This window comes from Mesocricetus auratus, unplaced genomic scaffold (assembly GCF_017639785.1).
Source record: "Mesocricetus auratus isolate SY011 unplaced genomic scaffold, BCM_Maur_2.0 Super-Scaffold_100006, whole genome shotgun sequence".
In the NCBI taxonomy this organism is placed as follows: Eukaryota; Metazoa; Chordata; class Mammalia; order Rodentia; family Cricetidae; genus Mesocricetus; species Mesocricetus auratus.
Genome location: NW_024429190.1, coordinates 44,888,540 through 44,912,372, shown reverse-complemented (window position 1 = coordinate 44,912,372; position 23,833 = coordinate 44,888,540). Strand labels below are relative to the sequence as shown.

At 46.7% G+C, this 23,833-nt stretch overlaps 1 protein-coding gene and 1 long non-coding RNA gene across 2 annotated transcripts in view; one reads left to right on the top strand and one right to left on the bottom strand.

The window, feature by feature from the left end:
* Positions 1 to 4,952: 4,952 nt before the first annotated feature.
* LOC110341694 lies at positions 4,953 to 23,791 on the bottom strand. Its single transcript, XR_002383673.2, has 3 exons — positions 23,350 to 23,791; positions 17,405 to 17,471; positions 4,953 to 5,396 (listed from the first exon to the last, which is right to left on the bottom strand). It is a non-coding gene; the product is annotated as an uncharacterized LOC110341694 (long non-coding RNA).
* Rbm47 (RNA binding motif protein 47) overlaps positions 22,855 to 23,833 on the top strand; it is a 131,852-nt gene continuing 130,873 nt past the window's right edge. Inside the window, exons 1-2 of the mRNA XM_040747129.1 lie at positions 22,855 to 22,978; positions 23,138 to 23,295. The gene's annotated coding sequence lies outside the window, so the exon portion shown is untranslated. The remainder of the gene's footprint in view (positions 22,979 to 23,137; positions 23,296 to 23,833) is intronic.

The window sequence follows — 23,833 nt, the reverse complement described above, 5'->3', positions numbered from 1 at the left end:
AAAAAGAAAGGAAGGAAGGAAGAAAGGAATAAAGAAAGAAAATGCCTTATAGATTGTCTACAACCTGATGTTATAGAGGCATTGTTTTCATTAAGGTTCCCTTCTCTTAAATGACTTTAGCTAGTGTCAGGTTGATTATAAAACTATCTGGCACAGTTCTCTAGTGTAGAGCCAGAATTTTTTTTAAAGGAAACTTAAGAAATTGGAATAAGGTTGAGAGTAAACATCAAACTAAGGTCCTGGAGTCCATCCCCAACACCAAATAAGCAAATGAAAGTGGAGTCACCACCAGGGGTGGGAGGACTCATCAGCCGTGCTCTGATGCCTGGGTGAGGCCACACCTCCCAGGCTTGAGTCGGGTTCCCCACACCCTTGTTTTGCTTTCAGACCGGGTCCTCTATAACCCAGGCTGGCTTCAAACTCACTGTGTTTCCTTCACTGTGTGGGAGCCAGGGAATGAACTCAGGTCATCGGGCTATCAGGCTTGGTAGCAGGCATCTCAACCCATACTGGCCTCCTCCTGTGTGTGTGTGTGTGTGTGTGTGTGTGTGTGTGTGTGCGTGTGTGTGTGTGTGTGTGTGTGCGTGTGTGTGTGTTTAAAATTTTTTATGTTTTAAATTTTGTTTTTATTTTGTGTATGTATCTACCCCTGGAGGTCAAAGGACAACTTCTGGGAGTCAGTTCTCTTGGGTGATAAAACCCAAGTTGTTAGTTGTTGGGAGATGTCATTCTGTAAATATGTGTCTGATTGGTTTGAATAAAGCACTTTGGCCAATAGGGAAACAAGATAGGTGGGACTAGGAGTCTAGGAGGATTCTGGGAATTGTAGTGAGGAGAGCTCTCAGCATGTGATCTCTCAGGAGCAATGGGCTCTCAGGAGTGTGCCCTCAAAAAGATAAGTTCTTATAAAATATATATTAGTAGTTATAGGTTAATAATCAAGTCAGAGCTACCCAATAAGAAACCAAGAAAACAGCCAACAGCTTCATAATTATAGTGTTCTGTGTGTTATTTGGTGGCTGAAAGCAGCATCAGGAACTAGGCGGCTGCAGGAAGACTAAACGGTACATACAGTTAGTAGCCTTACTTGCACAACCATTTGCTGTCCCTCCCCATCCTACTCCTCTGCCCTAACTCTCAACATCATATTAACAAACTCAGTTCCCAAAAGACCAGAAGGCCGAGCATGATGCCTCACACCTGAATCCCAGCACTTGGGAAGCAGAGGCAGGAGGGTCTCTTGTGAGTTCCAGGCCAGCCTGGTCTACATAATGAATTCCAGGCAAGGCAGGGCTGCATAGAGAGACCAGTTTCAAAAACAAACTAAGAGGGAGTGAGGGCAGTAGGATTCTTTTTCAGCCTCGATGACTCATAAGGACAGCTTACGACTTGTTTATTTTTTTCTGACTACAACCCAGGTCACACTGATGGGTAAGTCAGTACATTGCTTGGTTTCCTGAAGTACAACTTGCCAGTTGCTAATATCTGGTAGTTTTCTGATTGGCTTAGCCAGATGTCACTTTCAGTGACAGAATTGTTCAAATGGATTTCTATGTATTCTCTCTACTGTTTCTCATGTATGTACATTTCTGCTTATGAACACACACACACACACACACACACACACACACACACTAAAACATAGACCTTCTATGATGGAAACCGATGTGGTCACTGCCAAAATCAGAATAACCGGGAATCATCATGTGGACCCCTTTAAGCAGACACTCAAATACAATTATATATCTTTTCCTTGGCCATGCTCACATTTTGGGGGGAAGAGGGTGAGAAAGGGCCTCACTATGTAGAACTCACTATGTAGACCAGGCTAGCCAAAAACTCAGGACTGATTTTAGGAGAAAAGGGACAGCCAAAGAAACACACCCTGTGCAGAGTCAAAGAAACACACTTTGGCCCTGCAACCAGAACCAAAGAAATGCACCCTGATCTTAAAACCAGTGCCAAAGAAACACACTTTGGCCCTGGAATCAGACAGTGAAAGAAATACACCCTGGCCCTAAAACTAGAGCCAAAAGACTAAAAAGGACCAGTAACAGAAACACACCTTGGCCCTGAAACCAGAGCCAAATCTGACCCTAAAGCTGTGCAGAAAACTAACCAATCCCTAAGCAGATCTAGTCATCCTAAATTCAGGGATTGAAATCTGACCCAATCCCCACCCTGGAAAAACCCCACCCCCTAAGAATCCCTATATAAACCCTGTGTCTGTTCTGCTTCTGGCTGTTCCAGTTGCCCGGCTATTCTCTGCTACCATGGCAAAAGGCAGCCGCTCTCCTGGATTCTTCCCTCCCAATAAATCCCTTGAATGAGGTTTGGGCGAGACCTTCTTTTGCCAGAGCAGAGACCACCCAGAGCAGAGTGGAGCAGGACTGTAACACTTTTCGCTGGGGAAACCTTCCCTGGTGAAGTGAAGTTGTTACACTCTGCTCTCTGGGGGACTGGAGCCCAACTGTAACAACTGTGCAGGGGAAACCCTCTTCTGCAGGAGCAGAGTTCATACACTAGGGGAGCCTTTCCCTGAAGCGAGGCTGTAAGCTGCTAGGCTTACTGTGACCTGTGGTATTCCTTGACTTCCAAGTGCCAGAATACCTTTCCATCCAAGCTGTAACACTCAGTATTCTTTGGCTCCCGAGTGCCATAATCCATCCCTGTCCATCCCATCCAATCCATCAAAATGCTGTAGCTGTTGGAAAGTCAGTGTGGAAGCACACATCTGTAATCCAGTGGTTTTACGGTGAGGTGGGAGGCAGAGTTCAAATCCAGCCTCAGACATCTATCAAATTTGAGGCTGGCCTGTGCTATGTGAGCCCCCATCATGGTAGTGGTGGTGAGGTGTATGTACCTAGCTGGATGAAACTGCCCCTCTGGTCTTCCCCGTGGACCTTCAAGTTGTCAAGCCTCAAGGTCCCCATCTATAAGATGGGAATTGCCATGTGTGAGTCACAATGTTGGGAATGAATCTACAGACAGCATGCTCAGTGCCTGACGCATAAGGTGCCCTGGGAAGCCCAGTGCAGTGAGCCTACATCTGGTTCAGATCCAGTGGGTTGAATACAAAGATTACAATTTTGCTCTTGTTTTTCTTCTATATTCCAAGCTAACTGCAAACTTGAATTCCTGATCCTTCTGCCTCTACTTCCAGAGTGCTAAGTTTACAGGCAGAGGATGCAATGCTGGGGATTGAACCCAGGATAAGCACTTTGCCAACTGGGCTACACTGTCAGCCTTTTTGTTTGTTTGTTTGAGACAGGGTCTCACTAATCGGTTTTAATATCAGCAGGTCACATAATGTGACCCTTGAAACTGTACAGTCCTATAACTCAGTAACAGGGCCTCTTTGGAAATCATTGCTTTCAAGACAGGAGTCTCCTCCCACGTTTCTGTGTGGGTCTTAGGACAGCAATAAGAGGCTTTCTTGTGACATAGCTAAGCCTTCCTGATTCAGACCTCAGAACTTAAAGTAGGGTGGTACTGTCACCCTCGATGCCTCTCACTGTGTCTTTATGGTCCTAACCAAGTATAGAAGTATGAGCCATCCTTATCCTCATTCCCCCTCCCTTCCTCTCTTCTTTTTGGAGATTTCCCCAGAGTTAAGTTTCAAGTCTATTCTTGTGTGCGTGTGTGATTCTGGGGCAGGAACCCAAGGCACTCTACCACTGAACTATAACCTGCCCTAAACCTGGCTCTGACAGATCGTCCTCTAGAGTTGTAGTGACTACCTTACAGCACACCCAAGGGCAGTGAGCTTCAGAAGCAAAGGGAGAAAATATATGTGCCCAGAGTTGAGTCAGGATCTTAGACACATGACCTAAATCAAACAGTGAGAGCTATCACGTGTTTTGTTTTGAACTGCATATGAACCATTTTGACTTAGGTTTCATTAGCTGGGAGGCCTGGGACAGGCCATTTAGCCTCTCTGAGTCTCTCTTTTTTCATTTGTAGGATAACTGTAAGAGCTCAAAGGCTTGACTTGGAGGACGGATGGCTGCTACCTGCTTGTCACATGGCAGCTCCTAAATGCCAGCCCCTCTTCCCTCCTAGTCACTTGCTCTGCTCCACTCTGCATGATTGCCTCCACCGACTCATTCTGCCTCTTCTAGTCCGCCCTGGTTCTTCCTTCACGTCTCCCACCAGCATGGCTGAACTCTGGCCGCCTCCCTCTGGCTGCCCATTTCATAGGCTTCAGGCTGTTTGTTCATTTCCATTTCTGCCCAGCAGGGAAGGCCAACTTTTCCTTCTCCGGGCTCTGGAGGCATGGTTTTGTTTGTTTGTTTGAAGTCTCCTGTTGCAGGGATGGGCCTATGCCATCCATCCCTACTGCTGGAAGTCTGCAGAGGGCGTCAGGTCTCCCTTGGCAGCAAACATTTAAAACAAGCCCCAGGCAAAGTTCAGAAAGTCAGCTGAAACCAGTGTGCGAACCTCCAGCTGCGGCTCCACCAACTGCTTTGGATTCCTCTCCAGGATTGCATCCCCTTGGGGCTATTTACCCAGCCTTCAGCTGATACCAAGAATGGGTTTTACCACCATCCAGTGATAAAAACTACAAATACAGCAGCTCCCTTGAGGACTGATGGCATCTAGAGATGCCTGAGTCTTATCTACAGTCATTTTCATAATGTGGGCCCACTGAGTTTGTACTAGCCCTCAGGCCTAGCTTCTCGTACCCTTACAATTTACTCCCTGGATTCTTGGGCAAGGCAGCCTGGAGACCCTCCCTGCAAGGAAGGGCAGGTCCTCACCCACTAAGATCATAGTGGCAGGCCCTGTGGGCGGATCAGCAGAGTTTGCTTAACCTCTTTTCCAGGCATGAGAAGAATTCCCCTGGCCCAGGTCTGTGGATCAGGAATATGGCTTCTGACTTCATTCTATGAGCATAAGGGTTGTCCAGGAAATCAGTGACGTTAGAGGAGGCCATTTATTCATTCATCAAATATTTATTAGGCTTCCACTCTGTATAAAGCACCCCTCTGAGGCTTTGGTTTACAAAGATGAGTAAGTCACAGTTTCTAGTGAGAGCAAAATCAAATCTGCCCACAGACAACTGCAGCTAAAAGGCTGGATGAAGGCCAGGACCTCAGGGGAAGGAGGTTCTCCTGCAAGGATGCTGGAACTTGATGGGTGGGATGTGATGTCACAGAAAAGGGGACATTTACAAACCTTCCAGAAGGAGATGCTCAGGAGGCAAACGGCATAAGGGCCAAACTGTGGAGAAAAGGCTGCTGGTTTGGAACCCCTGAAGAAGGTCTGGGAACAGGGATTTGAGTGCAGCGGCTCATTCAGAGATGGTCCCCGGAAGCAGCAGCTGAGAGTCACCACGGGGGAGGTGACAGGAGGTCACAGTCGGCAGGCTTTTGGGGAGTCATTGTAGAACACACCTAAGGATCACCAGGAGGGCAAAGAAAGCTGGGTGTGGAGTTGCTCCCAAGGGCGCTTCGCAAAGAAAGGCCGCAGGAAGAGCATGGGGACACCTCTGGCATTTCTTCTCTTTTGTGTGGAATGTATGTGTGCGCATGTGTGTGAAAGGAGGCCAGAGGTCACCACGTTTTCCTCCGGGCACATCCACCTTATTTCTTTTTTAAGATTTTTTTTTTTTTAGTTGGGTGGTGGTGGCACACACCGTTAATACCAGCATTTAGGAGGCAGATTTCTGTGAGTTCAAGGCCAGCCTGTTCTACACAGCTGGTTCCAGGACAGCCAAGGCTTGTTACATATAGAAACACTGTCTCATAAAAAGCGGTTTTTTTTTTTATGTGTATGTTTGTATGCTGATGTGAGTTCATGTGCACACACCAAGTATGTGTCTGCACAGGCCAGAGTCCCCCAGGCCTGGACTTAAAGTTGATTGTGGCTACTGGAAACTGATACTTTGCAAAAAACAAGGAGCCATTGCCCCAGTCCTCCCTCTGCTTCATCTTTTTGAGTCAGGTTTTTTGTTTGTTTGTTTGTTTGTTTGTTTTTGTTAGATTGATTGTCAGGAAGTCTCTGGGATCCTCTTCGTCTAGACCCCGGGATTAGAGTAACAATCACATGTGGAAATTCCCAGCTCTCTCTCTCTCTCTCTCTCTCTCTCTCTCTCTCTCTCTCTCTCTCTCTCTCTCTCTCTCTCTCTCTCTCTCTCTCTCTCTCTACCCCCCCCCCCCTCCACAGGTTCTCTGTGTAGCACTGGCTGTTCTGGAACTCTTTGTGCAGACCAGACTGGCCTCTTGAACTCACGGAAACCCACCTGTCTCTGCCTCCGGAGTGCTGGGATTAAAGGTGTGCGCCACCGCCGCCCATCCACCGCTGCCCATGCAGTTGCCTGCCTTTATGTGGGTGCCGAGGATCTGAACTCAGGACCTCGTGCTTGCACAGCGAGCACTTTCCTAAGTGAGTGCCTTCCTAGCCACTCTCAGCCCCCAAAGCGTGGTTTAAAGTGTAAAAGTATAAATGCAGCCAGATGTCAGAGAGGCTGCCACACTGACTGCTCCTAAGGAGAGCAAATGGCCTGTAGATGAGCGAGGGCACCATAAATTATGGGTTGGCCATTGAAGTGACAAGAGATAAAACTCTGAGGGAATGAAGGAACCTGGGAACCAAGCTACTAGACTTGCTAAGGAGCTGGATTTGTTTGTTTGTTTGTTTGTTCCTTTGTTTTATTATTTTTTTGAGACAGGTTTTCTCTTTGTAACAGTCCTGGCTCTCCTGGAACTCGCTTTGCAGACCAGCCCGGCCTCAAACTTCATAGTGAAGTAACAGCCCCTTGCTGCTCCTGTCCTGGTCACTAAGAGGTCAGACGCCCTCCTTGTAACAAGGAATCAACCAGAAGTTAGCTGGTGGGGCTATGCTTTACAGGCAAGAGCACAACAGTGACTTGCAGAGTGTAGCAACCGCCCTGGGAGGGCCTATGGGCCATAACAACCAGTTGACCAATCAACACAGGGCAGGTCATCCAAACCTGGAAGTGCACCAATCCTGAAGCTGTTTCATCCCCTAGACACTCCCCTTTGCTGCTCTTTAAGATTCCTCCTCACTGTTTCTCAGGATCTTTCTCCAGCCCCAGTGAATGAATGAAACGCCCCAGCTAATGGTAACCCGTTAAACAACTACAATAAAAGACTCTTTGCTTTTGCATTGAAATGGGCCTCTTGGTGATTTTGGGGTTCAGAATTTGAGCATAGCAATAGCAGGTAGTTGTTACTAAGGGATCTATGCAGCAGAGTGCCAAGTTCAGAAACACATAGGCTGTGTCTGGCAATGCAGAATACACACAGGCATTATCCCCACCAACACACAGGATGGACCAGTCGGTAGCATTTATAATATGTAAATGCTTTAGGAGTTCAGAAATCTCGGGCACTATCACTTGTCTGTGTTTATCCAACCAGAACAAGTGCTTATAAACTGTGATTTCTGGGTTGCTGTTGTTTTATTTTCTCCCTTGTTTTTATTGTTATTATTATTATTTTGTACTTATTTTGAGACAGAGTCTCACTATGGAGTTGCAACTAGCCTGAAACTCTCTATGTAGACCAGACTGCCCTTGAGTTCACAGAGATCTGCCTGCCTCTGCCTCCCAAGTCCTGGGAATAAAAGTGTGTGCCACTACACTCTGCTCTTTCTTGTTTTTAATTTTAACTTTGGTTTTTTGTTTTTTTTTTCTTTTTAGACAGGCTATGCTGGTCTTGACCTCACCAGAATCCTCCTGCGTCTGGAGTGTTAGCATCCCAGATATGTACCGTCACACTTAGTTTGGATTTTGATTACATTTTCCTGAGCCCAGCCTGCATTGAAGGGACTAGGGAAATTGCTGATAGGTCCCTGCTCCACGTGGGGTCCCTCACTGTGCACCTTGAAGGATTACCACTATGCCAAAGAGCACTAGATTACCTAATGTATGTGCATTTTGGAAGCGTCCTGGAAGGGCAGGGCTGACAGGAAGCAGTGCTGTGTAGCTCCTGTCCTTAAGCTGGTCACAGAGGGCCTTCCCTTTCCTCATGTAACGCCAGCAAGCCCTCAGTGGAGCTCTGCCTGACTGTCAGCTCCCTGCAAGGCCCTGTGCTATAGCTCTGGCATCATCAGAGGTGCCTGGACTTTCCCTCTGGCCTTGGCCAACTGAGTGACTTAGCCCCCTCTCTTCGTAGATGGATAATAGTTTGCTCTGGCTGCCAATGAGCCTAAGAAGCTATTGGTGTCGTTCAACAACAGGACGGTTTTCTGAAGTGGTTGTGTGGCTTTTCCAAAAAATCCCCATGGAAAAGGAAATATCCTAATGGTAAACAAGGGAACACTAGCATCCAGAGCACACAGATCCTTCCTAGAATGGAGCTACACACCCAGTGATTCTGGACACAGATCTCAAGGCCAGGGGATCTGGTAACAGGATTTTACTGTCAGAGTCCATGAACTCTGTGGGGGTGAGGGTTCCTGTAGGCACAACCAAACTTAACTCATTGAGTAGTTTTGGGGTTTTTGTTGTTGTTGTTGTTTTTGTTTGTGTTTTCATGATAGTGTTTCTCTGTGTAATGGCCCTGGCTGTCTTGGAACTCACTCTGTAGACCAGGCTGGTCTACCTGCCTCTGCCTCCTGGGTGCCCGAGATCAAAGGTGTGTGCCATCAACAACCACCAGTGACTGACGACATTGAGTGTCTGTACTCAATGATTTTAGGAAGAGATTCATCAGTTCTTGTGTAGGATCAAAAATGTCTTCAGGTTTGACGTCTTAGAAAAAACAGAACCTATGTCCCGGGAGTTCATTTCACAAGTGAGGAAACAGAGTCAGAGTCAGGACTTAAATGTGTCACGTGACCCTACTTCAGAAACTTTCTCAGTCATTCATCAAGCATTCCTTTGATGCTTACCCCACGGGTCATTGTTTGGAGCTGAATAGAAACAGCTTGATAAGACAGCGTCTGGACCCTAGGAAGGACCTTAATCTAATTCTGCAGAAATACTGCCTTTTAATTAACTAGAATCCAGGTCACCGGTGTTACAACAAAGGCATATTCAAAAAGTCTGACCTTTTTTTTTTTTTTAACAAACAAACAAGTAAAACAAAATACGGCACTAGGGCTGGTCTGTAGCTCAGTGCAGAATGCCTTCATAGCTTGTATGACATCCTGGGTTTGATCCCCAGTACCTCTATCAACAAGAATTGTAAATGCTAGCTGGGCATTGGTGGCACACGCCTTTAATCCCAGCACTCGGGAGGCAGAGGCAGGCGGATCTCTGTGAGTTTGAGGCCAGCCTGGTCTACAGAGAGAGTTCTAGGACCGCCTCTAAAACAAAACAGAGAAACCCTGTCTCAAAAAACAAACAAACAACAACAACTAAAAAAGAATTGCAAATGCTGCTTCTGCTTCTATCTTCAGCTTGCTACCCCAGGACTATTAAGAAAAGTATCTACTTAGGCATGTACTTGAGGATGTAGAGTGAATCCCTGAATTTTATTGTAGAAGCAGAAAACATTTGTGGCCACTGCAGAGCTCTGCTGCCATTCCAAAAAGTCTAAGGAGAAGACTGAGGCCCATCCCCCCCTTTCTGCTCCTGCAACCTTGGAAACACGGACACCAGGCTGCTGTCCCATGGAACTAGCCACCTTATGAAGAGAGAGGAATACAGAGAAGGAAGCTAACTATTTATTCAAGTCTGTTGTAAAAACAAACCCGCGATATTAATATTTTTTGAGAGGTGGGCAAATGAGTCACTGACTCATGGATGCTTGTCACTGCTTGGGTAATCAGTTGGGTTTAGAGTGCAAGATCTGAGAGGAAAGTGACCCTCACTATAGACAACAGTGAGAATAAATTCCACTAGTGCCACCGTGGCTGCTTCAAATTCTTCGTTCAAAAATTGGATTTGGGTCCCAGGCGGGATAAATCACACCCGTGATTACAACACAACAGGGAAGCTGAAGCTAGAGGACTGCCTTAAACTCAAGCTAGTGTAGTTATATAGTAAGTTCTAGGCCAGCCTGGACTACAGCACAGTGAGATCCTGTGGGGCAAAATAAATAAGTTAAATTGGGGTTTGGGTCAGTTGCAGTAGCTCATACTTGTAATGCTGCTATTCAAAAGGCAATGGAAGGAGATTGCCTCAAGTTAGGGGTCAAGGAGACCCTGAAAAACAACACCAACAACTCTCCTTCTCTCTCTCTCTCTCTCTCTCTCTCTCTCTCTCTCTCTCTCTCTCTCTCTCTCTCTCTCTCTCTCTCTCTCTCTCTCCCCCTCTCTCCCTACCTCTCCCTCCCCATCCCTCCCTCCCTCCCTCTCTGGAAAGGGCTGGGCATGTAGCTCAGTTAGCAGAGTGCTTGTCTAGCATGCAACTCATACAAATGAGTGTGGTGTTCCATGTGTGGTGTTCCATGCCTGTAATACACAAGAAATGGAGCCAGGAGGACGGGGAGTTCAAGGTCATCCTCAGCTGCATAGAAAGTTTGAGGTCAACCTGAGCTACATGAAACCCTATCTTAAAAGAAAAAGGAAAAGAAAGAAAGGAAGGAATTAAGAAAGCAGAGAGAGAGAGAGAGAGAGAGAGAGAGAGAGAGAGAGAGAGAGAGAGAAGAGAGAGAGAGAGAGAGAACTGGCCTTGGGGACCGAGGGTGGGTGTAGCTGAGGGTATAGCTCACAGCTTGCCTGCCATGACTGGGGCCCTGATTTTGAGCTTTAGAAGTTGGGAGGAGAATCGGACTTGAGTTGGTGGTGGCCCAGGCCTCAAATCTCAGGATTTGAAGTGGTGATGCCACCATCTCTGGCTACTCTCCGTGTATGTGTGTAGGTGGGTGGGTTTGTTTGTTTGTCTTGTTTTTTGAGACAGGATGTTATTATGTAACCATGGCTGGCCTGGAACTCCCTTTGTAGACCCGGATAGCCTTGAATCACAAAAACCCATCTGCCTCTGCCTCATGAGTGCTGGGATTAAGAGCATTTGTCACCATGCCTGGTTATTCTGTGTGTTTGTGACTATACTTATGGAAGAAATAGCAGAAGCATCCAGAAACCTGGTCTCTTTATCACTTTTATCTCCCAAACCTTTAACAAATGGGTCAACTCCTCAGAAGCCACACTACAGGAGGAACTCTAACAGCAAGGGCTTCTGGGAAATGTAGTTTTTGCTTTCCAGTATTCCCAAGGAAGGCTTGTGGAAGTGAAGTAGATAACTTATGATAACTATCACCTCCAGCATTTCTCTCTCTCATTTTATTTTGTTTTGTTTGTGTGTGTGCTCGCTTGAGTGCATGTATGTGTACCATGTGTGTACAAGAAGAATCTTTGGAAGTTAGAAGAGGTATGGATCCTCTGACACTGGAGTTACAGGCAGTTGTGAACTCCCGTGTGGGTGCTGGGAACCAAACCTGGGTCCTCTGCAAAGATCAGTAAGTACTCTTAACTGCTGAGCCATCTCTCCAGCCCTACCTCTCTTTTTTACAACTACATTTATGTATCCTATGTGTGTGTAAGTTCATGCACCTACCTGGGCCACAGTGTGCATGGAGGTTGGAGGACAAATTGGAGTAGCCCATTTTTTCCCTCCATCCTGTGGGTCCCAGGAATCCAACCCAAGTCATCAGAGTTGGCAGCATGTGCCTCCACATGGTGAACTATCTTGCCTGCTCCGTCTACTGTCCCCTGAGTATCTGTGGCCTTGTCATCCATCTCTTGCAAGACTCTGAGGGCAGGCCATCTGCCTGGAATAAGCAGAAACCAGCTGGGCTGCCTGGAAGAAATTTAGACCTGAGTCGCTGAGGAAGGACACTCTCCAGTCTGTGCAGTGTGCTCCAGGTCCTCAGCTTTTGTGAGCTGTCACCCACGCTGGGGTGGGCCTTGGAGATGCAGCAGCTGTCTTCGAGTCATTTCTGCTGCTGTCAGTAACCCCTCCCCCACACTCCTGTAAATATCCCCAGTAAAACTCATTGCTTCCCTTTGGTGGCTTGGTCTGTCTTCGGTCTGTCTTGGGCTCCCTGTCCTAGGGGTGAGTAGATGTATGTGTCACATCTCCCCAGTAAAAGTTTTGTCATACAGCCGTTGTGTTTGAGTTTTCTTTAGAAAACACACTTTTTTTTTTTTTTTTTTTTTTTTTTTGGTTTTTCGAGACAGGGTTTCTCAGTAGCTTTGGAGGCTGTCCTGGAACTCACTTTGTAGACCAGGCTGGCCTCGAACTCACAGAGATCCACTTGCCTCTGCCTCCCGAGTGCTGGGATTCAAGGCATGCGCCACCAACACCTGGCTAGAAAACACACTCTTCATCATGCGACTTCATAATCAACATCTTGTCACTCATAAGGATCACTGTCCTTTCAAATCTGACAATTGTCTGGTCCCTACCCAACTCTGCCTGCCAATCCTGTCACTTCCTCACACTGTCAAGCTTCTGTCACAGAAGATAGTCACTGCCTTTTAATGCTGCCCTGCCTGCTTCTTGTTCATGAGTTCCCTGGCTAGAATGTCTTGAGGCTCTTTGCTTTCTCATTTTGAATTCCCAGTCCACATGTTTCCACCTCAGCTGGGAGGGGTGATGTGGACTTGTAATTGCTGCACTCAAAAAGATGAGACAGGAGAATTGAGAGTTTGAGGCTGGCTTGGGCTGTGTGTTTAGATCCTGTCTCAAAAAACAAAAGCACAAGTCTAAGAAATTCAGCTCACTTTCCTTTCCCCCAAAGGCAGAATTGGCGAATTCCTCCTGGCATTTTGTAGCCACTACTACGGTCTCCTAACTTTGTATGATGGGCAGTTACGTGTGTCTTCCACTATGAAGATAATGGATCTTGCTTCTCTAATCATCTGTGTCTCCTCAGTGCTTGACTCAGTAGACAATAAAAACACGCTGAATAAATAGATGGTGGGGTGAACTAATGAATCGTCCTGTGTCTTAGGGACCTCAGGTCTTACTTTGCTTTGAGGCCCAGCCTGGCCTCAAGCTCACTATGTCACTAAGGGTGCTTTGGACTCCTAATTCTCCTGCTTCCACCCTCCAAGTGCTAGGATTACCAGTGTGCACTACCCTGCTTGCCTGGGCCAGCTTTTTCCTTCCATATACACACGGCCTGAAGTTCTCACTTCACAAAGTACCATGTAGGCTGGATGTTCTGGGTCATGCCCATAAAACTCGTACAAGAGAAGTGGCGGCAGGAGGCCCAGGAGCTCAAGTGACCCTGCACTGCACGTCAAGCAAGCCTGTGTGAGGAAGAAGACAGAGGAAAAAGAGGAGGAGGAGGAGGAAGGGGAGCATGACAGTAAATGATACAACATTTCTACTTTTACCTCGTCCCTCCTCCATGATCTGCCTGGTCACTAAGCCTTATGACGTTTACCACCAAATATATCTTGAATCCTTAACCATTGAGCCATCTCTCTAGCCCCCTACATCTCGAATCTTTCTTCTTCATCTAGTTTGACACGACTGTGGACTCACGCCGATATGCTCATTTTATTTTGTTTTCTTTTGGACACTGGGTGTCGCTATATAGCCCAGGCTGACCCCAAAGCCCATGTCTTCTTGACTTGGTGTTCTGAGTCCTGGGATTGATACCATGCCCTGTACCCAGCATGACATGAAAACCTCAGGGCTGCTGCGTAAGCCGGAGGAATCAATTCCAGATTCCTAGCACCCATGTTTAAGGAGGGGGGAGCTGGAGAGGTAAGCTCAAAGGACCTGGGTTCAATTCCCAGTGCCCACATATTGGCTTACAACCGTCTGTAACCCCAGTTCCCCCAGTCCATGGTATGTATACATGCATGTGAACAAAATGTTCATACACACAAAATAAATAAATAACGTCAGGTACCTTTATCTGTGTACCTTTAACTCTAACAGTGAACAGTGAGGGTAGGATGGGGTAGCAATGAATAGACTGCCATGTGTGTACTCATATGCACATCTCTCCTACACAGGTATACACATATACAATCATGTATATGCCACATACACATACACTCACACAAAAGAAAACCTTTCTGCAGACAGGCATGTTGCTGTGTACTTGTAGTCCCAGCACCTGGGAGGCAGAGGTAGAAGGATGACAGATTTGAAGGCAGCCTTGGCTACAATAGTGAGACTCTGCCCCCAAAACAAACAAGGATTAAACCCTTCTGAATCCCCACTTATGACAGACAAGATTCCTTATGGCCACCAATCCATCAGCTCATAATTTCCTCTCCTACAGCCTTCATCTCCTCCTCTAGCCCCAGAGAATGCCTCCCTGCACTCACATCCTGCCTCTCTTTGGTTTCTTGGTGACTTGATGAAGGGTACTCCCTCCCCTCACCTTTTATTTTTTAACCCGGCTAACTCCTAGGCAGTTTTAGCTCTGCCTCCATCTCCCCAAATTAGCTCTTTAGAATGTATGAGTCCTCTCATCGCCTCCTGGGCTTCCAAACTGTAAGGTCTGTCAGGTGGTTATTTCCCTGTCTCCGTACATACTAGATCCTCGAGGATGAGAACCTAGTCTCATTTTTCCTTTTTATCTTTAGGATGGTGCACAGAATCTGACACATAGCAACGCCTGATAAATATTGGGGGAATAAAAGAATAGATGGAGCCGGGCGTGGTGGTGTGCTTTTGTAATCTCGGCATTTGAGATGAGTGGAGGCAAGAAGATGAGAATTCAAGGGCTCAAGGTGATCCCTCATTCTCTGAAGCTGGTCCAGACTACCTGAGACTCTGTCTCAGAACAAGAGACAAAGATTCCTCAGTGCAAAAACAAAACAAATCATAGGATTTAAGGTCAAACAATCGCAGGCCTGGCATTGGAGGCACATGCCTTTAATCCTAGCACTCGGGAGGCAGAGCAGGCTGATCTCTGTGAGTTCGAGGCCAGCCTGTTCTACAGAGCGAGTTCCAGGACAGCCTCCAAAACAATACAGAGAAACCCTGTTGTCTTGAAAAACCAAACCAAAAAAAAAAAAAAAAAAAAAGGGTCAAACAATCGCAATACAAAATGCCAAGATGGAGCTTGAGCTATTTCTGTTTGCAGCACCCTGTATACCACACATGGGGCCTCCCTAATGAAGTGGGTAGCAATGAGGAGTCTAAAGACCCTAGTGCTCAAGATACGTGCTCATAGGCCTTTGGGACAGGATCCAGGTTTGGCAGTTGGCTTCAGACTGTTCTTTTGGAGGGAAGGTCAAGTGGTGGGGTTTCAAGTAACTGGGGCTGGCTTGAACTCTTAATCTTCCTGCCTCTCCCTTCCAATCTGGGATTACAGGTGTGTGACCCCACTCTTGGCCGAATGTGTTCTTAACTATTGTGCTTACCCTGCTGTGGATGGATGGATGGATGGATGGATGGATGGATGGATGGATGGATGGAGTGTGCCCTACTGATGGATGGAGTGTACCCTGTGGATGGATGGGTGGATGGATGGATGGATGGATGGATGGATGGAGTATACCCTGCTGATGAATGAATGGATGGAGTGTACCCTGCTGATGGATGGATAGATTATGAAAACAAAGATATTCCAAGCAGAGGAACAATAGAAATAAAGATAAGAATGTTCACTTTGTGGGCTACTGAGATGGCTCTGTGGGTAACGGCACATGTGGTTAAGCCCCATGACCCTAATTTGACCCCTGGGTCCCACATAGAGAAAGGAGAAAGAAAACTCCCTCAAGATGTCTCCCCCACTCCCACATGTGCCCACACACATGCACGCACACACTAAGTAAATAAAAGTGATAAAACTAAAGAGCATTTGTTTTTACATTTTTTGTTATTATTTATGTATGTACATAGATATGTATACGTGTATGCAGGAATGCATTATGCGTGCTCACTAAAGCCAGGGGAGGATATGCGTTCCTTGGAACTAAAGCTGAAGGTGGCTGTGAGCCACTTGACATGGGTGCTGGGAACTGAACTTGGGTGGCCTAGAAGAGCAGTGAGCGCTTTTCACCACTGAGCCATCTCTGTAGCTCCGTTTTTGAAAACTTTGAAACAGACGCTCTGCTTTGTAGACAAGGCTAGCCTTCAAACAAGCTCCCAGTCTTCCTGCCTCAGTGTGTGAGCGCTAGAATTATAGGCATAGGCCACCATGCCTGGTAGTGTTTACACATCATTGTAATGTGGTTTTTTAATGGCCATATGTGCAGTTAATTCCTTTCTGTAAAGTGGTCATTCCCTACAGTACACTTCAGATGATGAAAACCTTTGAGAACATACTCCTCAACCTTTGGAAGCTTTTCTTTTTGAGTTGGTGGAAACTGAACCAAAGACTTGAGCCAACACTACTAGCCAAGCGTTTTATTTCTAAGTTACAGCTGGTGCCTTGAAATCATCCTTCAGTCATTTTCACATGTGACCCTAAGCCTGTCTTGAGCTGAGCCAGACTCCACTTTCCCTGGTACACTGCTCTGAATATTTGGGACCCTAATATTTAGATGTATATCTACACTGACTACTAAGTGTTAGGCACTGTCTTTGTCATGACCTGCCCTGCCTCCCCTCCCATCCCTCCCCAGCAAGCCAAATCAATACATGGAGACTTACTATTGGTTGTAAATGCTCGGCCTTAGCCTAGGCTTGTTTTTTTTTTTTTTTTTTTTTTGGTGTTTTTGGAGACAGGGTTTCTCTGTAGCTTTGGAGGCTGTCTTGGAACTCACTTTGTAGACCAGGCTGGCCTCGAACTCACAGAGATCCGCCTGCCTCTGCCTCCCGAGTGCTGGGATAAAAGGCGTGCGCCACCAACGCCCGGCGCTAGGCTTGTTTCTTGCTAGCTCTTACAATTTAAATTAACCTGTTTCTCTTCATCTATGTTTTGCCTCAGGGCTTTTTACCTTTCCTTCATTCTGAATGTCCTATTCCGTGTCTTCCTGACTTCTGGCTGCCTGGCTGGCCCCAGGTATCTCCCTCCTTCTCCCTTGTTTTCTCTTCCCTCATTCTCCCTCAGCCTAGATTCCTTCTTCTACTCATTCTCTCTGCCCACCAGCCCCGCCTATCCCTCTCCTGACTAGCTATTGGCTGTTCAGCTTTTTATTAGACCAATCAGATGCCTTAGGCAGGCAAAGCAGTACTTCTTTACATTCTTAAACAAATGCAGCACAAACGAATGTAACTCATCTTTACATAGTCAAAGTCATATTCCACAACACTCCCCCACCCCCAACAGTCTTGCTAGATACCTGGTCTTGAACTTCAATGTAGCCCAGGCTAGCCTCTATCTTGAGACAAGTCTCTTGTCTCAGCTTCCTAAGAATTAGGATTACAAGCAGGTGCCACCACACTCATTCAGGCGCTCTTCTGGGCCCCATTGGATATAGGCAGGAGCATAGCTACCCAGATTCATATAAAGTAGTTGTAGACAAATATGACATCCTGTGATAGGCCATGGGATGTCATGGTTAGGATCGCAAAGCCAGACTGCCTAGTTCTGCCACAGTCTATCTGTGGGTTCTTTGCTGGGTCACCTACCTGCTCTGCATGTTAATCTCTTCATCAATAACAGGAGCATCACAGTGGTCTCTGTCTCATGGCATTCCTGTAAAGTTAGCACAGTTAATATATGTGAAGCATGTGATACTGTCTGGCGAACAGTCTAACAAGCGGCTAATAAATATTAGCAAATCCACGTTGACAGTCTCTTCTGGTAAGTTCTGCTGGCTGATCGAGTTCTTGTGTGTGGTTGTTTCCATTATAAAATAAGCAGAAATCTGGAGACCTGGTGGGGGAACAAGTCTTAAAGAGATACAAAGGAATTAATAGCATTTGTTGCCATAACAAATCACTTCTTGGTCTTGAGTGAGCCTTTAAGGGCCTATAGTTTACATGGGAGCTCCCTCCCTCTCAGTAGGGCTGTCTTTGGCAGAGCTGTTTGTGCAAGAGGGACCAAGGTCAAGGGACTCCTGTATTGAAGGTCTTTTGCAAAATGAAGGATTTGGCTTCTGAGATTAATGTTCAGAGGGAACCCCTGCTATACTTAATTCTCTTTTCTGTGAACTCAGTACATTTTTAAAATTCAGTTAGAGGCCCTCCTACAGTGTGGCATGGAAACTGCCAAGCCAGATGCCTTCTAATAGATTTCTGAATGGCCCTACTCACGCTATGGGCAGCGACTGTGGTCTGGGTTTGGCCACTGATTTTAATCCTTTGGATTAGAGTGCTGGGGGGAGGGGTCTTGTATTTGCAATACAGAATGTCTTCTATTTGCACGAATTAGATCCAGTGGGGATTTAGTGTTAAAGTTGTAAATGAAGTGGGTTTTCTTGGTTTGTTTGTTTTTAAGTCTTATATGAGTGCTGTCCTCAGACACAGAAAAGCAGGAGGCTGTAAAAACGATGGGGACAACAGGACTTTGAGTCTGGTTGCATGTTCTGGATTAAAGATGGATTCAGTTCTGTCGTTTTTAATTTTTTTGGGGGGGGGGGAGACAGGGTTTCTCTGTGTAACAGCCCTACCTGTCCTGGAACTCACTCTGTAGACCAGGCAGGCATGAGATATTGGCTCACAGAGACCCACTTGCCTCTGCCTCCAGAGTGCTGGGATTACAGTATGCACCACCACTGCCTGGCCCAGATTCAGTTTTTGAAGACTTTCTGATCAGGAAAATATCACTAGTCTCCATAGACTTTAGGGCCCAGGTGGGTGATTTTATCTCATCTACCATAACTTGCTCTGGTACAGATAAAACTGAAAGAAATGAAAGTGAGAAGAAAATAAAATTACTGAAATGATATTGTCAGCTCCCATGAGAAATAAAAAACAAGTGTCCCTACCCTACCACAACCAATAAACTCAGTCATTTATCATGACTTCACGTGATCATGGCAAAACATTGATATGTAGAAAAACAAGAGCACTGATAGACACTGTGTTCCAGGCAATGGCTTAAACTCTGCACACAGTCCCAGAGTCACCCCATGGGCCACTGAGGAGAAATAACTTTTCGGTATTGAAAAGGTAGTAGGCCTGAGGGGTGTTTGTCCAGCATGTAAGGAATCCTGGATTTCATTCCCCAATAGTAAGAGAAAAGAAAAAAAAATGATTGGTGAGTAAAAACGCTCTTTTCCTCTTCCTCTGTGTCTGTGAATGCTTTCGTGTGTGTGTGTGTATGTGTGTGTGTGTGTGTGTGTGTGTGTGTGTGTGTGTGTGTGTGTGTATTACCATTCAGACCTCACAATGAGCAAACGGGTACTGCCATCAGCCCTACGGTGAGGTTTGGAGAAGAAAATAACTTATAACTAGACAAGTACTCACTATGTACCCCTCCCTGGCTGTCCTGGAGCTTGCTGTTTAGACTGGATAGACCAGGCCAACCTTGAACTCCTAAATATCCTCCTGCCTCTGCCTTCAGAGTCCTGGGATTAAAGACATTGGCCACCACACCTGGCCAAAAGCCATCATTTTTAGCTCCTCTAATCAGTTCCTCAATTGGCTTCAGGAAAGCAACCATAGCTTCAGTGTTGCAGAATAGTGAGAAGCCACAAAAACTCTGCCTCTGTCATATATTAGAAGCTTGGAGAAATGGCTGCCAGCCTTAGTCTTCTAATCTGAGCTATGGGGTAATGCACATGATTTCTGCCTTACTCATCTTAATACATACAGCTGTGATGGTTGGTAATGTGTCTTTGGAAATGTTGCATGCACGAGCAGTTCTTATTATATTGTGGTTCTTTACAAAGGTCTGAGGCTTGCCTCTTTCAATGAGAATGCCTTGGCATAGCATTGAGCTGAGATTTAAATAGAGGAAAGACAACTCTTTTAAAAGCCTTGGAGTAGGTGTTTTCCAGGTACCAAGGGAAATACCATTTCCTGTGTATTTTCTAAGTGCCAGGAACCATGCTGAGAATTCATCTTTTGTTTAACTCCTAAAAAGCCAGAAGGTAGATGTTTTTTAGCAAGTGAGGGCACTGTAGCTCAGAGTACCTAAGCAGCTGTGTGACATCATTCAGGTAATAAGCTAAATTGAGATCAAATCTCTCCATGTGTATGTGCATCTGATATACATACACGAACGGTATGTATGACCAAGCATGCGTGTGTGTGTGTGTGTGTGTGTGTGTGTGTTCATGAGCGTGTGTGGAGGCCTGAGGACACCCCTGGGTGTTGGGCCTTGCCTTCCAACTCCTTTGGGACAGAGTCTCTGTTGTTTGCCACTCCGTATGACAGGCCAGCTGGCCCACAGGCCTCTGGGGATGGTCCCAGTCCCGCCTCCTCTCTCATCATAGGAGCACTGGCTCTTTGTGGGTTTTGTGTGTTCTAACTCAGCTTGCCACACTTGTGCAACAAGTGTTTACCCACTGAGTCAACTCCCCAGCCCAAGATCCAAAACTCTTCATGTTCTTTGTAGTCTTCCTGGAATGTGGCCTCTGAGGTGGAATAGGGCAGAAGCAGAAGGTCCACCCAAGTCAGGGTCTCAAGCACTAAAATAACACGCGAGTGGGACTTAGCTGACACGAAGGCCAGCCATAGGACAGGAATAACAAAAGCTTACATTTGTTTTTTCATAGTCTGTCAGTTTTAGAAGTTTGTTTTAACCAGGTGTGGTGGCTCACGTATGTGAGTTCAAGACCAGCATGGGCAACATAGTGAAAAATAGTCTTTAAAAAAACAAAAACAACAACAACAACAACAAAAAAAAAACCGTGAGCTGAGATTGACATGTGAAACAAGCTTGTTTCTAACTTAAATAAAAGAAAGAAAGGAAGGAAGGAAGGAAGGAAGGAAGGAAGGAAGGAAGGAAGAAAAGAACCTGTGGTATCTTTACCATATTCCTAGGGAGAGAAATGGAAAGCGGGATAAAGAATTTACCTGTTTTGCTTGGCCAGCCTGGGCTACATGACTCTGTTTTGCTTGGCCAGACTGGACTACATGAAATCTTGTCTCAGCCCCCTCCTTGCCCTCACTACTCCCCCAGAAAACAACTCTCGAAAGAATTGTGCCAACTTGGAAGCGCGTGCATGCAACCCCAGCACTCGGGTACTGAAGTAGGAAGACAGCAAGTTCCAGGCTAGCCTGGACTGCTCAACACTCTGTTACACAGACAACAGAACTGCGGCATGCCCAGCTTGCTGTGCCATGGGTAGAACAGAAAAGCAGGCGTGCAAATGCAGGCTGCCGTTGGGCTTTTGAGGGCAAGTGACAGACTCAGAAACACTTACGAAGACTTTCCCAGGGCTCAGCTCCCAGGGGCAGCTAGCTCTAGGTCAGCAGCTCCCACACACTCACATTCATCCTAGGCAAGTGCTCAACCACGGAGCTACAGCACCTCAAGTCCCCTTCCCTTCCTATGCCTTCCTTTCTTGTTGACACAGGGTCTGGCTGTGTGTATTCTGCTGACTTTAAAAGCCACTTTGCTGGACTTCACCCCAGTGCTTCTCAACCTTCCTAACGCCATGACCCTTTAACGAAATTCTTCATGTCACGGTCACCCAAACACAACATTTTTTCGTTGTTGCTACTTCATAACTGTAAATTTGCTGCTGTCATGAATCGCAATGTAAATATCTGATATTCAGGGGATCTGATGTGCGACCCCCCCAAGGGGTCTCGATCTTCAGGTTGAGGACCATTGATCTAGTCTATTATTTGTAGTCCTTGCTCCCAGGGCTTAAACCTATTCTGAAGCAGACAGCTGTTCCTCAGGCTCAGAGAGTCCCTGACACTAAGGTGTCTCTTCAGGCTGAGCTCTAGACGGAGAGGCAAGGACAGTGAGGTTGGTGGGGAGCTGGCTTTCCAAGCTGTCACAGCTGTATCCAGGTTCCTGCCTGCCTGTATCAACCCTTAGGAACAGTGCAGGAACTGGGGGTTTTCTACAGTCAGAGAGTCCAAGTACACACCACACACACACACACACACACACACACACACACACACACACACACACACACACACACACAGAGGCACCTATTGACAAAGCCTTGCTCTGGCTTGAGTTTTGCTGCCTAAAATGATAAAAGATCAAAAGGATCTAAAACTTCAGAATTCCTGTCTGGCTTCAGGAATTACTTTTGCTAATGGTGCCAAGATGTTGCTTTTTGATTAGACTGGAAGGGTCAGCACTCAGGGAGCAGTTGGACTGATCACCTAACCTCTGTATGGACCGTGTCTTCACCTCCAGAGTTGGGGCAGACCCGAGGGTCAGATGAGGTAAAGGGGGTGAAAGTGCACCTGAGCCAGAAAGGCATCAGCAGGAGATTAGGGTCCTCACTTACACGTCAAGTTAATGGGAGGACAAAGGGCAGAGACATCCATTCCCTGTTAGCCTCCAGTATTACTTGGTATTGATGATATTTATGAGTTTTCGAATCACTTTCTGAATTGCACACATTTTCAGACTGCATGGTCCACTGTTATCTAGCACTGACTTTTAACCAATAGAGTAACTTGCAGGATGACCCTGCAGGTCAAGTGACTAAATCCAAATCAGGACCCTGCACTGTGACGGACATTCGATCCCAGAGTCCCCTAGTGCTCTTCGTGGAACGCCGGACAGATGTAGTGTTTGTACACCCCTTTACAAAGACTCGGTTTTCCCTTCTAGCTGAGACTGTCCACAATGAATGCAAAACTCCCATCCTTAGAATCTTCCAGAAACTCGGGGTTGGCTGTTAAATAACTTGCTCGTATCCTCACAGATAGTGAAGTGCAGCGTGTTGGGCCGGAGCTTCCCTTTAATCTCCCTTATCCTTCTCTACTGAAAAAAAAATCCATAATACACAATAATAATATCACTAACAATGGCGGCTAATGCTGTATACCATACTCTACTAAGCTTCGTGTTAACTCATTTAACTAGAGGGGGGAAAAGGTTTTGGAGTATTCCTTTAATTAAAGTACTCCACTGCGAAACAGTAGTTTTTTTCTCTTTCTCAGTTGCATGACATTGCAACCCAAAATCACAACTTTAGGTTCCTGGTGGTGCCCGCTTCCTCTTCTAGTTAGTTTGTTTAGTCACAGAATTCGATTCCTGTTGGCCGATTCCGTGCCTCCAAACAGGCTTAGCGCTCCATTGAAATGCGGGAGGCTCCTTAATTCTTGTATAAACAGGTAACCCGAGGGGTGGGGCGGGGATCGCCGCCCTTGGGTGGGTTTCGTGGGAGTGGGGCTGGGGGTCGGAGCCGGAGCCGGCTTCCCAGTGACTAGAGGCAAGGTTACGAGAGGGCTTGGCTGCAGTTTCTCCACGCACTGTTTTTGTTCCCTTTCTAGAAACCAGCTGTAACACTAGGTCAGAGCGCATTAAGAATGAGCCACTTTGAACGAGCGGCGCCCAGGCCCCAGGCCCTGCTGTGAAGGCCCCGGCAAAGGTCAGGGCTTGGGCCCCGTGACGTGCCTGCTTGTGCTCTCCGAGCCATGCTCGGCCCCAGGTAAGGAGGTCCTGGCTTCCTGCAGGCCCGCGGCGGGGCTCGCTGCCGCCCTACCTGCTCAGCGCCTTCCTGCCCTGCCAGGCCGGGCGTGGGGTGGGGTGGCACTGCTCGCCTGGGATTCAGGCGCTGGGTCTTTAGTCCTCGGTACAGGCTCAGGGTTGCTTACTCTGAACAGCCCCAGGCGGCCGGAAGCCACTCTCCCAGATGTCCCCAGGTGGGGCAGGTGCCTCTTCTGGGGTCCCTTCTGGATGTCTGAAATAGATGTGTCTTTTTTGAGCGGTCAAAGTTCCTAAAGCGGTCAAAGTTCCTAAATCCTTCCATCGTGCCGGTTCGATATGATTTTTTTCTTTATTTGAAAAACCTTCAGCTAAGGTATCCGCACTCCTAAAACAACAGGAATGTTGCACTGGCCTTCGGCCAGTGGAGGCTCAGCGAGCAGGATAAAATTTCAGTACAGATTTACGGGAAGTTACCGGTGTTGGGAGTAAAAATCTGGTTTGGTGAGTTTAAGGGAAGGGAGTATACTAGACAACCTTGC